The sequence below is a fragment of the Dromiciops gliroides genome, chromosome 3 (assembly GCF_019393635.1).
Source record: "Dromiciops gliroides isolate mDroGli1 chromosome 3, mDroGli1.pri, whole genome shotgun sequence".
Lineage (NCBI taxonomy): Eukaryota > Metazoa > Chordata > Mammalia > Microbiotheria > Microbiotheriidae > Dromiciops > Dromiciops gliroides.
This window is the reverse complement of record NC_057863.1, coordinates 189,706,516-189,718,646: the sequence shown is the minus strand read 5'-3', so window position 1 is coordinate 189,718,646 and position 12,131 is coordinate 189,706,516.

Below are 12,131 nucleotides of genomic sequence, written 5' to 3'. Positions count from 1 at the left end.
CTATTGAAGTTCTTGTTCAGTCATTTCAATCATGTCTGACTCTTCATGAACCCCATTTGGGGTTTTATTGGCAGAGAAACTGGAGTGGCACTGGGTGTGCCATTTCCTTCTCCAGTTCATTTTGCAGATAAGGAAAACTGAGGCAAACAGGGTGAAGTGATTTTACCCAGGGTCACACAGCTAGTAAATGTCTAAGGCCAAATTTGAATTCAGGTCTAAAATGTTTGTATTAAAAAGATGGACCTAGGGGCAGCTTGGTGGTGCAGTGGATAGAGTCAGCCCTGGAGTCAGGAGTACCTGAGTTCAAATTTGGCCTCAGACACTTAATACTTACTAGCTGTGTGACCCTGGGCAAGTCACTTAAACCCAATTGCCTCACTTTAAAAAAAAAAAAAAAGATTGGACCTTCACTGTTATAGGAAGCTTGGGAGCCAGTAAAAATGCTTTGCAATTTCCCCAAAACAATCCAGCCTGTTCTTCTCTGCCTTTTCAATTCAAGTTCTGGCTTATTGTACTATAATGTTTATACATACATATATGCATACACACATGCATATATACACATACAATACACATATATACAATACACATTTCCGAATGTATAGATGCATATATTGTGCATGTTGTATCAATACACATACACTTAGATGTGTATGCATGCAAAATATGTGTACATACATTTTATGTACTGCATACATACATACTTATACACATGTGTGGCTGTATGCCCACATATTATATATTAATTTATATATATACACACACATATAGCCACACATTTACCAGTATACATATATGTATATTTAAGTGTGTATATACATACATATGTATCTATATACTGAGTAAGCTGAATCAGGTGTCTGTTTAAGATGCATGTTTGAAATCTGGGTAATAGACATTCTTCATCTATTTAGTTATTCTTATGTGTATGGACAGGCCAAATTACTTTGAATGATCCCACATCTTTTCCAGGAGGTTCCATAATATATTGGAGATTGGTATAGTGAACACAATGTCATGTACAAACAGGACAGCCTACACAGGAATCCCTCCTCAACCTGGCTTTTAGGTCTCTTAGAGAGATCTCTTCAATTACAGTGGTTGAATCATTTTGGCAAGCCCACAAGTCCCTATTATTGTGCCTTCCTTGATTTTTTATTATCAAAGGGTCATTGAACAGGGCTATTTCTACTATTACATCTTCCAAGAAAATATCAGATTATATTAACACATAGATAGGAAATACCTTGCTATAAAAAAGCTTTAAGGCAAGCATTTGTTCTACTGAATTGGATGTTCTTTTCATAATCAACAAACATATACTTTATATTCTCTACATCTCTCAGTTACTTCAAGAATAGTAAAGAAGCGGGGGGGGGGGAGGGCAGCTAGGAGGTATAGGGGGGTAAAGCACCGGCCCTGTGATTCAGGAGGACCTGAGTTCAAATCCAGCCCCAGGGTCACACAACTAGTAAATGTCAAGTGTCTGAGGTTGTTCTTCATAAAGATTTTGTATTAAGAAAGAGTAGTTGTTGATGCTTTCTTGGTCACTTTTGGGGGGGGGAGGGGAGGGGATCACTAAGGACTGAGATGTTTCCCCCTGATGTTATCTTCTCCTCTGTTGTTTTTTTGGTTTGGTTTTTTTTTTTTTTGGTGAGCAATGGGGTTAAGTGACTTGCCTAGGGTCACACAGCTAGTAAGTGTTAAGTGTCTGAGACCGGATTTTGAACTCAGGTTGTCCTGACTCCAGGGGCCAGTGCTCTACCCACTGAGCCACCTAGCTGCCCCACACCTTTTGTACTGAATAAACAAATGAATGAATGAAAGACTTCTCAATGCCCTCACAATTATATCCACTACTAATACAGATATTTTCTATAATGTAAAAAATCTAATCCAACTGACTGTTTTCCTTTGATGCAGCCTCTCTTTCTTCTGTAAGCTCATCAGGGAATCTGATATTAGGTTCCAAGCATTGTGGTTCCATTATCCTTGATTAAGGAAAAAAAAGTAATCTTTTTTCCAATTTTATTCTGTTTATAGTCCTTTTCCCATTTTCATTCTCTAATTAATTAATTAGTTCTCTTACCAAGTTTTCTTTAGACTGGTTTATCCTCCATTGTTCCTCTCTACTTTATGAGATGATGCAGGTTCATAACTGTCCATCATTCTCATTCATAAAATTTTACAGATGAATTTCTATTCTAACCCAGTATTGTCTTTAGCAATCATCATTCTTCATTTGGCAATTAATCCAAATGTTGGCTATATTTGATGAGACAAATATAATTCCAATACCCTAAACTGGTAAAGAACAAAGCAAAGAAAGATAACTACAACACAACTTCACTAATGATTATTGAGTCAAAAATTGTAATTAAATTCCATCCAACAGACTGAATAATCCAAAAATTATTCACAGTTCAGGATGGATCTATATCAGGAATGTAAGAATAATTGAACATTTGGTTGTTGTTCGGTTGTCTCAATCATGTCTAACTCTTGTGACCCCATTTGGGGTTTTCGTGGCAAAGAAGGTTTGCCATTTCCTTTTCCAACTCATTTTACAGATGAGGAAACTGAGGCAAACAGGGTTAAGTGACTTACCCAGAATCACACAGCTAGTGAGGCCATATTTGAACTCATGTCTTCCTGATTCCAGGCCCAGTGTTCTAACCACTGTACCACCTAGCTGCCCTGAAATTGAACATTAGGAAGACATTAATGTAATTAATCCTATTTTTTTCAAAAAAATTATATGATTTTATAAAGATGTAGACAAAGTCTTTAACAAAGTAAAAACACTCATTTATGTCAAAAAAACCCCCCAACCCACCCTCTAAAGAATAGTATTAGAAAGACCTTTAAATAATTATTTAAATATGTATTAATTAAGCAGTAATTTAATAATATTGATTAAACAATTATAAAACAATTGTCCATACATACATATAAATAAAACCAGAAGGCAACTTAACATGCAAGAGAGAAAAAACTGAAAGCTTTCCCAAACCTTTCCTTGCCATTATTTTTGCATGGTTCTGCAAACGCTAGTTGTGATAGTAAAATAAGAGAAAGAGATCAAAGTAATAAACATAGTCAAAGAGACAAAAGTGTTCTTATTTACTGGTAACATGATGGTTTATTTAGAAAATCCTAAATATTAATAATAGCAACAAATTTACATAGTGCTTACTAAATTCTAGACACTGCTAAATGCTTTATAGTATTATCTTATTTGATCCTCACAACAACCTGGGTGCTATTATTATCCCCATTTTACAGATGAGGAAACTGAAGCAGAGGTTAAATGAGTGGCTCCCAGAATCACACAGCTAGTGTCTGAGGCTAAATTTGAACTCAGATTTTCCTGACTAGGTTCAATGCTCTAACTACTGCAGCAGCTTCAGTAAGGTGCTGGATATCACTTAAACCCAGAAAAGTGAACAGTAGAAATAAGAAAATACAGGAGAACATAATAGAAATGGAATCCTATTCAAAATTACTATAAAATGCATAAAATACCTGAGGGTCATTCTACCATGGCACACTCAAAGCATATATAAAAAATAAGAAATTACTTCAATAACAAGAGGACTATTAAGTGGTTATGGATAGACCAACCCAACTAGTCTCAAACATTTATTAGCTGTGTGACCCTGGGCAAGTCACCTAACTTTGTCTGAATTCCTCATCTATAAAATAAAATGGAGAAGGAAATGCCAAGTCATTCCAGTATTTTTGCCTAGAAAATCCCAAATAGGATCATGAAGAATCAGACAGTACTGAAATGACTGAACAACAAACAGTTCAATGTTATATAAAATGACACTACCTAAATTAAAGGTTTATTTATTTACTAAACAACCAAAGGATACTTTTTTTTTAGAGTTAGATGAGATAATAACAAAATTCATTAAGAAGAACAACAGATCTAGAGTATCAAGGGACATTAAGAAAAAAAAGTAGGAATGAAGAGAAAAATAACCACTTCTAAGACCTCAGCTTACACTACAAAGTTATGTGATCCAATTATTAAAAATTACATAATTGTAAAAAATAGAAGAAAAATAGTTCAATTTCCTTTGATAGCTATGGCTAGAGGAAGAATTCTTTTTTTTTTTCTGGAACAACTTCCCCAGGGTCACACAGCTAGTAAGTGTCAAGTGTCTGAGGCTCAATTTGAACTCAGGTCTTCTTGATCCAGGGCCAGTGCTTTATCTGCTGCGCTACCTAGCTTCCCCCTAGAGGAAGAATTCTTAATCAAATGAGGGATAAGGATAGTGAAAAAATTTCTGAATATCTTTTGTATAACAAAATCAATGCAACTATGATAAGAAGGGCAACTCTGTCCATTGAGGGGAAATTTTTGCAACAAGTATGTTTGATAAAGGTCTGATTTTCATGATCTATTAAAAAAATAACATAAACACCTAAGACCAAAAGCCATTCCCTAATGGATAAATTATTAAAGGCATGAATAAAGAGTTCTTCAAAGAATTACAAACTATTTACAACCATAGGAAAGGTTGTCTGTGTGGCAGAGTTAATAGAGAGCTGGCATCAAAACCATGAATACTTGTGTTTAAGTTCCACTTCTGATACATGCTGACTGTGTGACCCCAGACAAGTTACTGGACCTCTCAGTGTTCTAGGCCAAAGGTATCAAACTTCCATTTTACAATTCTCCCCAGAGGCCAAAACCAGATTAAAATGTTATCAGGAGGGGCAGCTAGATGGCGCAGTGGTTAAAGCACCGGCTCTGGATTCAGGAGTACCTGAGTTCAAATCTGGCCTCAGACACATGACACTTACTAGCTGTGTGACCCTGGGCAAGTCACTTAACCCCCATGTCTACAAAAAAAAAATGTTATCAGGAAATGTTTAATAAAATGAATAAAAATACAATCAAATATAGATAGTGTTAATTTGTGTTTTTGTAAATTAATATGTAGCCATCAGAGATCAGTGTTTATTTGAGTTTGATACCACTGCTTTAAGCAATTCTCTACAACTATATTAAATTGAAGAAAAAGTACCAGCCTGAATTGGTATAAGGAACTTCTGTATCTGGGGTTTCTCTAAATATTTCCAGTCTTTATATGAAAGGTAGTTTCAAATCAACATGTAAACAGGATAATCTGTTTTATCTCAGTTCCATTTATTGGGACTGAAGCAGGGCACCTCACTATATGAGCATACAACCTGGCCCCTTCTATTGGGCATGCCTCTTGCTAAGGACATTTGAAACCAGAGACTTTGGTTGGTTCCATGTCTCCTCACTGCCCCATGAAGATGATCGCCTAATGAGTAGCAAGTCTCTTACTCAGCAGACTCTAAAGAGAAAACAATTTCTGTGTTCTCTCTCTCTCTCTTTCTTTCTCTCCCTCCCTCCCTCCCCTCTCTCTCTCTCTCTCTCTCTCTCTCTCTCTCTCTCTCTCTCTCTCTCTCTCTCTCTCTCTCTCTCTCTCTCTCTCTCTCTCTCTCTCCTTTCTTCTGAATGTGTCCAAATTCGGACTCAGCTCTCCCTTGGATCTCCCATTGAAGGGAAGGTCTTCCTCCCTTGGTGGCTCTCACACATGGCAGTAAGATCTCTTCTAGGTAATACCTCTTCTAGGTAAGCTTGTGACCAATCTCAAAGTCAGTCCTAACTGCCTCTTTTGTCTTGTGTTTCTTTCTCTAAGCCCACATACCCAAATAACCATTCTGAGATGGATATTTCTATAGTTGGCAAGAGCCTTGTGAATTTAAGAGGTCAGGAGTTCCTGGGTCCAGCTCTTGGTTGACCAATGGGAGGTCCTTCTTGCAGATATTTCAACACTTCTCAGATTAGAAGGTACTCCCTGCAAATTCACTGATGTTTCTCAGAGAAGAGAATGAGAGAATGAGCCCAAGGCATGGCTTCATACCTTGTCAGAATAAATGGACCTTGAAGTTTTCCAGACAGTATATAAAAAAAAAACAGAAGGTGGAATGGCTATTCATCAGTCCACAAAATTTTTATATTTTCATATTCTAAGTATCTACTCCCTTCCCCAAGGAAAAACATAATAGGAGTTTTAGTTTATGATTTCACAAATTAAGTCTTTCTCAATTTGTTCTCATGAGTCTTTTGAGTTTTAAGCATTTTGTTTATGTGAAGGAAACAAATCAATCTCCTTAAACCTGACCTACTCTGGATGTCAAATGCCTTTCTTCAAAGTACCCTCTAAATCCCTTTTGGGTAGACTCTATAATAGAACTAAATGAAAGTTTAAAAGACCCACAGGCTCAGGGAAATAGGATATCTTTTACCCTTAAAAGGTCCCAGCTCTGTGTTCTCACAGACCAGGTTCAGTCCTGGGCAAACTTCGATCTGAAAAGAAAAGTTGGGTTTTTATTTATGTCTTCACCCCCACCAGACTGTAGGGGGAAATTATTTAAAACTTAGGTATGGGTCATTTTTAGAATCTTTTCTGTCAGGATCCCCTTGCTAAGACTATCTATCCCTCTCTTTTTACTCCTCTCTTTTTACTATTAGGAGACCCCCTGTTTTCTAGAGCTAAAGCCCAGCAAGCAAGTTGTGCCCTGAGCTTGGCAAAACAACAATCCTTTTTCATTCACCCTCTGGATGGTCTATGCCTCAGCAAAATCCCAGAATTGTTTCACACCAGCATAAGGTGGTCTCTGAGCTTGGACAAACACCTGCTGTATCCATGTTCGAGTCATAAAGCTCTGCTATGAATCAAACTTGTCTGATTGTGCTGTTACTCCTCATTGTCAGGGCTGTAGCTCACTGTGTTGCCATTGGTATAAGCATTGATATTTGCCACCACTGCCTTGGGTCCCCCCAGTAGCGTCTCCCCGCAACATGTGTCTTGTTCCCCTCCTTGCCTGAAAGCCATTTCACTCACTTTGAAATTAAACTTCTGTTTGATTCCTGACTCTCCTGTCTCTAGCCTGCTCAGTTCGGCTCCAGCCATCTACAGATTAGAAGTAGGTTTGGTCCAGTTGATAATTCAAAAGTGATTATTAGGTGCTTCCCTAAAAAAAAAAAGTACTCAATGAAAATGCCAGTTATTTATTGTTTCTATAAAAAAAGAAATCGTCGGGGTCGGCTCGGTGGCACAGTGGCTAAAGCACCGGCCCTGGATTCAGGAGTACCTGAGTTCAAATCCGGCCTCAGACACTTGACACTTACTAGCTGTGTGACCCTGGGCAAGTCACTTAACCCCCATTGCCCCACAAAAAATAAAAGAAATCAGAAAAATGTTCATTAAGAAAAATTTTAAAACAAGCCACGGTATATATTTATAACTGAATATTATTGTACTATAAGAAATGACAAGAAGGATGACTTCAGAAAGACCTGAAAAGACATGTATGAACTTGATATATAGTGAAGTGAGTAGAACCAGGAGAATGTTGTGCACAGTGACAGCAGTACCATTCCATGAAGAACTGTGAATGACAGCTATTCTCAGCAATACAATGATCTAAGACAATTCCAAAAGACTAATTATGAAGCATACTATACACCTCCAAAGAAAGAACTGATATTGATTGAACACAAACTGAAGCATGCTATTTTTCATTTTTTCCTTTGATTCAAGTGTTCTTATGCAAAATGACTAATACATACATAATTATACATATATAACCTACATCTGATTGTTAACCACCTCAGGGAGGGGGGAGGTGAGGGATGGAAGGAGGAAAGTAGGGATAGAATTTGGAAATCAAAACTCTAAATTAAAATGTTTATTTTTTTAATTATTAACAGCCAAAAAACCCATAAAACATGAAACAATATTCTATCATATTTATATGCCATAATTTATTTAAACATTCTCTAACTGATGGACATCTTCTTTGTTTCCAGTTCTTTACTAACCAAAAAATACAGGGGCAGCTAGGTGGCACAGTGGATAAAGCACCAACCCTGGATTCAGGAGTACCTGAGTTCAAATCTGGCCTCAGACACTTGACACTTACTAGCTGTGTGACCCTGGGCAAGTCACTTAACCGCCATTGCCCCACAAAACCAAAACAAAACAAAACAAAATACAGCTATAAATATTTTGGTGCATATGGGTACCTCTTCTTTTAGTGTTCACTGAGTGGGAAATTTTTTGCTCAATGGAGATCTTCAGTACACCTATTAAGATGAAAAGGAGGGGGCAGCTAGATAGCGCAGTGGATAAAGCACCAGCCCTGGATTCAGGAGGACCTGAGTTCAAATCCGGCCTCAGACACTAAACACTTACTAGCTGTGTGATCCTGGGCAAGTCACTTAAACCCAATTGCCTCGCAAAAAAAAAAAAAAAAAAAAAAAAAAAAAAAAGATGAAAGGGAGAGGAGATACCTGGGAAAGAATCAGGTGCCTCTTGCTGAACGTCTTTTGCTAAAGGGCAGCTAAGTGGAACAGTGAATAGAGTGCCAGGCTCAAGAAGACATCTTCCTGAGTTCAGATCTGACCTCAGACACACAGCTAGTAAAGCTGTGTGTTCCTGGACAAGTCACTTAATCCTGTTTGCCTCAGTTCCTCATTTGTAATATAATCTGGAGAAGAAAATAGCAAAGCATTCCAGTATTTTTGCCAAGAAAACTGCAAATGGGATCATGAAGAGTCTGAAATGACTGAACAAAAAACAAAAGGCTACCAAAAAAAAATGCCCAGCTCTAGGTATGCTCTCCAGAGGGGGTATGTGCTTTAGCTGGTGAAGACTGAGGAGGGGCTCTACTGATTAACACTATTGCATAAGTTTTGTTTAAGTTATCAAAGATCTGTTGTAGGGGCAGCTAGGTGGCCCAGTGGATTGAGTACCGGTCCTGGAGTCAGGAGGACCTGAGTTCAAATCTGGCCTCAGACACTAAACACTTACTAGCTGTGTGACCCTGGGCAAGTCACTTAACCCCAATTGCCTCACCAAAAAAAAAATTTTTAATAAAATTAAAAAAAAAAAAGATCTGTTGTAGGATAATGAACAAGAGATAATGAGAAAAAACTGACCTTGAGAATTAGAAGACAGGCTGTCCTAGGACTAAATCCACTCAGCATGAACCCAGAGCTGAGATCCCTTAGTGGGATAGGATCCTTCGGCTATGAATCTATTATAATAACCAAGGATCAGAAAAATGAAAATCAAAAGAATTGGGAGGTCTTAACCTCACACCAAGCAAATTGGCAAAAATGACAAAAAATGAGTTCCTCAGTGTTGGAGGAGCTGTAAAAGACAGGCACAAGAATACATTGTTGGTGGAGCTATGAATCAGTTCAACCATTTTAGAAGACAATTTGGAAAAATGCTAAGAAAGTAACTAAAATGTCCATACTTTTTTTTTTTGCGGGGCAATGGGGGTTAAGTGACTTGCCCAGGGTCGCACAGCTAGTAAGTGTCAAGTGTCTGAGGCTGGATTTGAACTCAGGTACTCCTGAATCTAGGGCCAGTGCTTTAACCACTGCGCCATCTAGCTGCCCCATGTCCATACTTTTTGACACAGAGATTCCACTTCCAGGAATATAAGAAAGGTCATCAAAATCAAAAAGGGTATCAAAATATTTATAGCAACCCATTTGTTGTAGTAAAGAGTTAGAAACAAAGTAGATGCCTAATGACTACATAGGAGAAAAGTAAATTGTGGTATATGAATGTAATAGAATATTAACCATGTTGTGGGAAGCAATGACTATGAAGAATGTAGAGAAACTTGAGAAGATATATAAAGTGATATAAAGTGAAGTAAGCAGAACCAGGAAACCAATATAAATAATGGCTGTAACAATGTAAATAGGAAAAAAAATCAATAAAACACATAAAAACTGAGTACTATATGATAATGATAAAACTTAGTCCCAAATTAAAGATATGAATGCACTATCCTCTTTTCCTTACAGTGTGGATGAATGCTTGATAGAACATTGAATGTGGTTGATGTGGTAGTTAATTTTGCTCTTCTAATTTTTTTCCTCATTTTTCTTTTTTCTTTCCGATAGGGGATGGTTCAATGGGAGAGATATGTTGGGAGATATAAATAATATAAAACCAAAAAATATTAATAATGTAAACTTTGTTATGATAAAATGTCTAACTTAGAAAATGCATTCCCTAAAATCTCTCAGTTAACATTTTAGACCCCCTTGGAATTATTTTGTTCTCACTACTAATGCTCACTACATTGAAGAAAGCACTAAATCCGGCATCAAAAGACCTGATTCTATTATTCTAAAAGTAGAAGATACTGTGGATTTGGGTACATCCCAGTTTGCAAACTTTTTATTCAGATATTGAATTGAGGTGGTATTGGCTTATTTGCCCTCAGAATGATCTGATGTTTGCCACCATTTGAACATTTCTTCTTGAAAAAAATAATTTATAAAAAGCAATACCTGGGTTCAAATCCTCCTACCAAGAAGAGACTGCTCTGGGACTTTATGTTTCCTCATCTGCTAAATGATGTGGTTAAAACAAGATACCTTCCAGATCTAAATCTATGATCCTACTTCTTTACATGGTTGTTTTCAATGTATATAGATATTTCTCTAACTCTTGAATATTAAGGTTGTTTCTCATTTTTTACTATCAGATGCAGTTATAAGCATCAGGTTAAGGTCATCGGTATCACAAAATAATCAACAGGATTCAAAAAGTCAGATTTAAGTGGACAACATTTATCAAAGTTCAAGAAAGCCAGAAAGGACTAAGATAGCTTTGTTAGATAGTGCTTATGCTAAGGAAATCCCAAACATAACTCTGTGGTTCTGATGAAAGTTACTGGCTGACTTTTCCCCCAGGAGCCCCAGAAATTTTTAGTCATCCCTTCCTCTTAGTTGGAATTCTTGGAGTATTAAAGAAGCCTCATCCACTTAGAGTAGGTTTTGTCCTTCTAGGGACAGAGGTCGTCTTTAGTCATCCAAGATGCTTTGGGATCAGATGATGGGGCTATCTCTTCTGGCCTAGTTTATGTATATTGAGGGGTTCTTTGTCCTCAGACATTAGTGCAGCCAGGTGGCACAGTGGATAGAGTGCCAGACCTGAAGTTAGACTCATCTTCCTGATTTCAAATCTGGCCTCATACAGTTGTGTGACTCTAGGTAAGTTACTTTTTCCCCTCAGTTTCCTCATCTGTAAAATGAGCTAGAGAAGGAAATGGCAAACCACTCCAGTATCTTTGCCAAGAAAAACCCAAATGGGGTCACAAAGATTTGGACATTACTGAACAACAGCATGTCCTCAGAAAATAACCAAAGACCCTGGGGAATCTACTTAAGTTTTCAATGTTGTCCTCATTGGATTTTTTTCATCCTTTAGGGTGTTTGTCTTTCCCAAGGAAGGGCTGGGACCAGGGCAGGATTCCAATAATAAATTCCAACGATCTGTGTCTTTGTCTCCTCTCACTTCCCCCAGCATAGTTTATTCTTTTTGCCAGCTGAAAAGGGGAGGTCCTGGAAAGACTGATATCGCTACTAAGAGACTTCAGAACTGCCTCTAGAACATGCTGTCTGTGTGAATATGGGCAAGTTATTTAACCTCAAAGTTCACCCAGTAAATTCATGAAAACCATAATTTATAGACAAATTGCACATCTGCATTGATTGGGGGAGCTTCTTACACTGATGAAATCACAGGCTTAGAACAAAAAAAATTTTTTTTAAAGGAAGAAAAAACCCTCCTGAGCAAGAAAACCAATGACACTGAGAAAACTTCTTTGTTAGGAAACCCAAAGCCAACTCCTATGAGAAATTACAAAGGCTTTTGATACCAAATTGATCTAATGGCCCAGAGTCATATACCAACCACTTCTAAGGGTTTATCTCCAAGAAACAATTTAAAATGAGTTAGAAATAATTTCCAAATCAGATTTGAGGTTAACTCTGTGATATGACTAAATTGTGATTGATAATACTTTAGTATTTGTGAGAAAGCTACTACTTGCAGACATTTTCAAAGTTTTTTTTTTTTTAATATGGAGAATGCCTTGGATTCTTTGCTACTTTAAGTTCATCTGTTTAAATAAACTGTTCTATTTTAGACATAAAAAGTGCATAAAGGGGAGAACTGTATCCTAATCTCTATCTCTGTTAACCACATTTTCAGAGCCTGGTAGTTCAGATCATGCAATCAAGGCACCTACTATTAGAATCTGGGGAA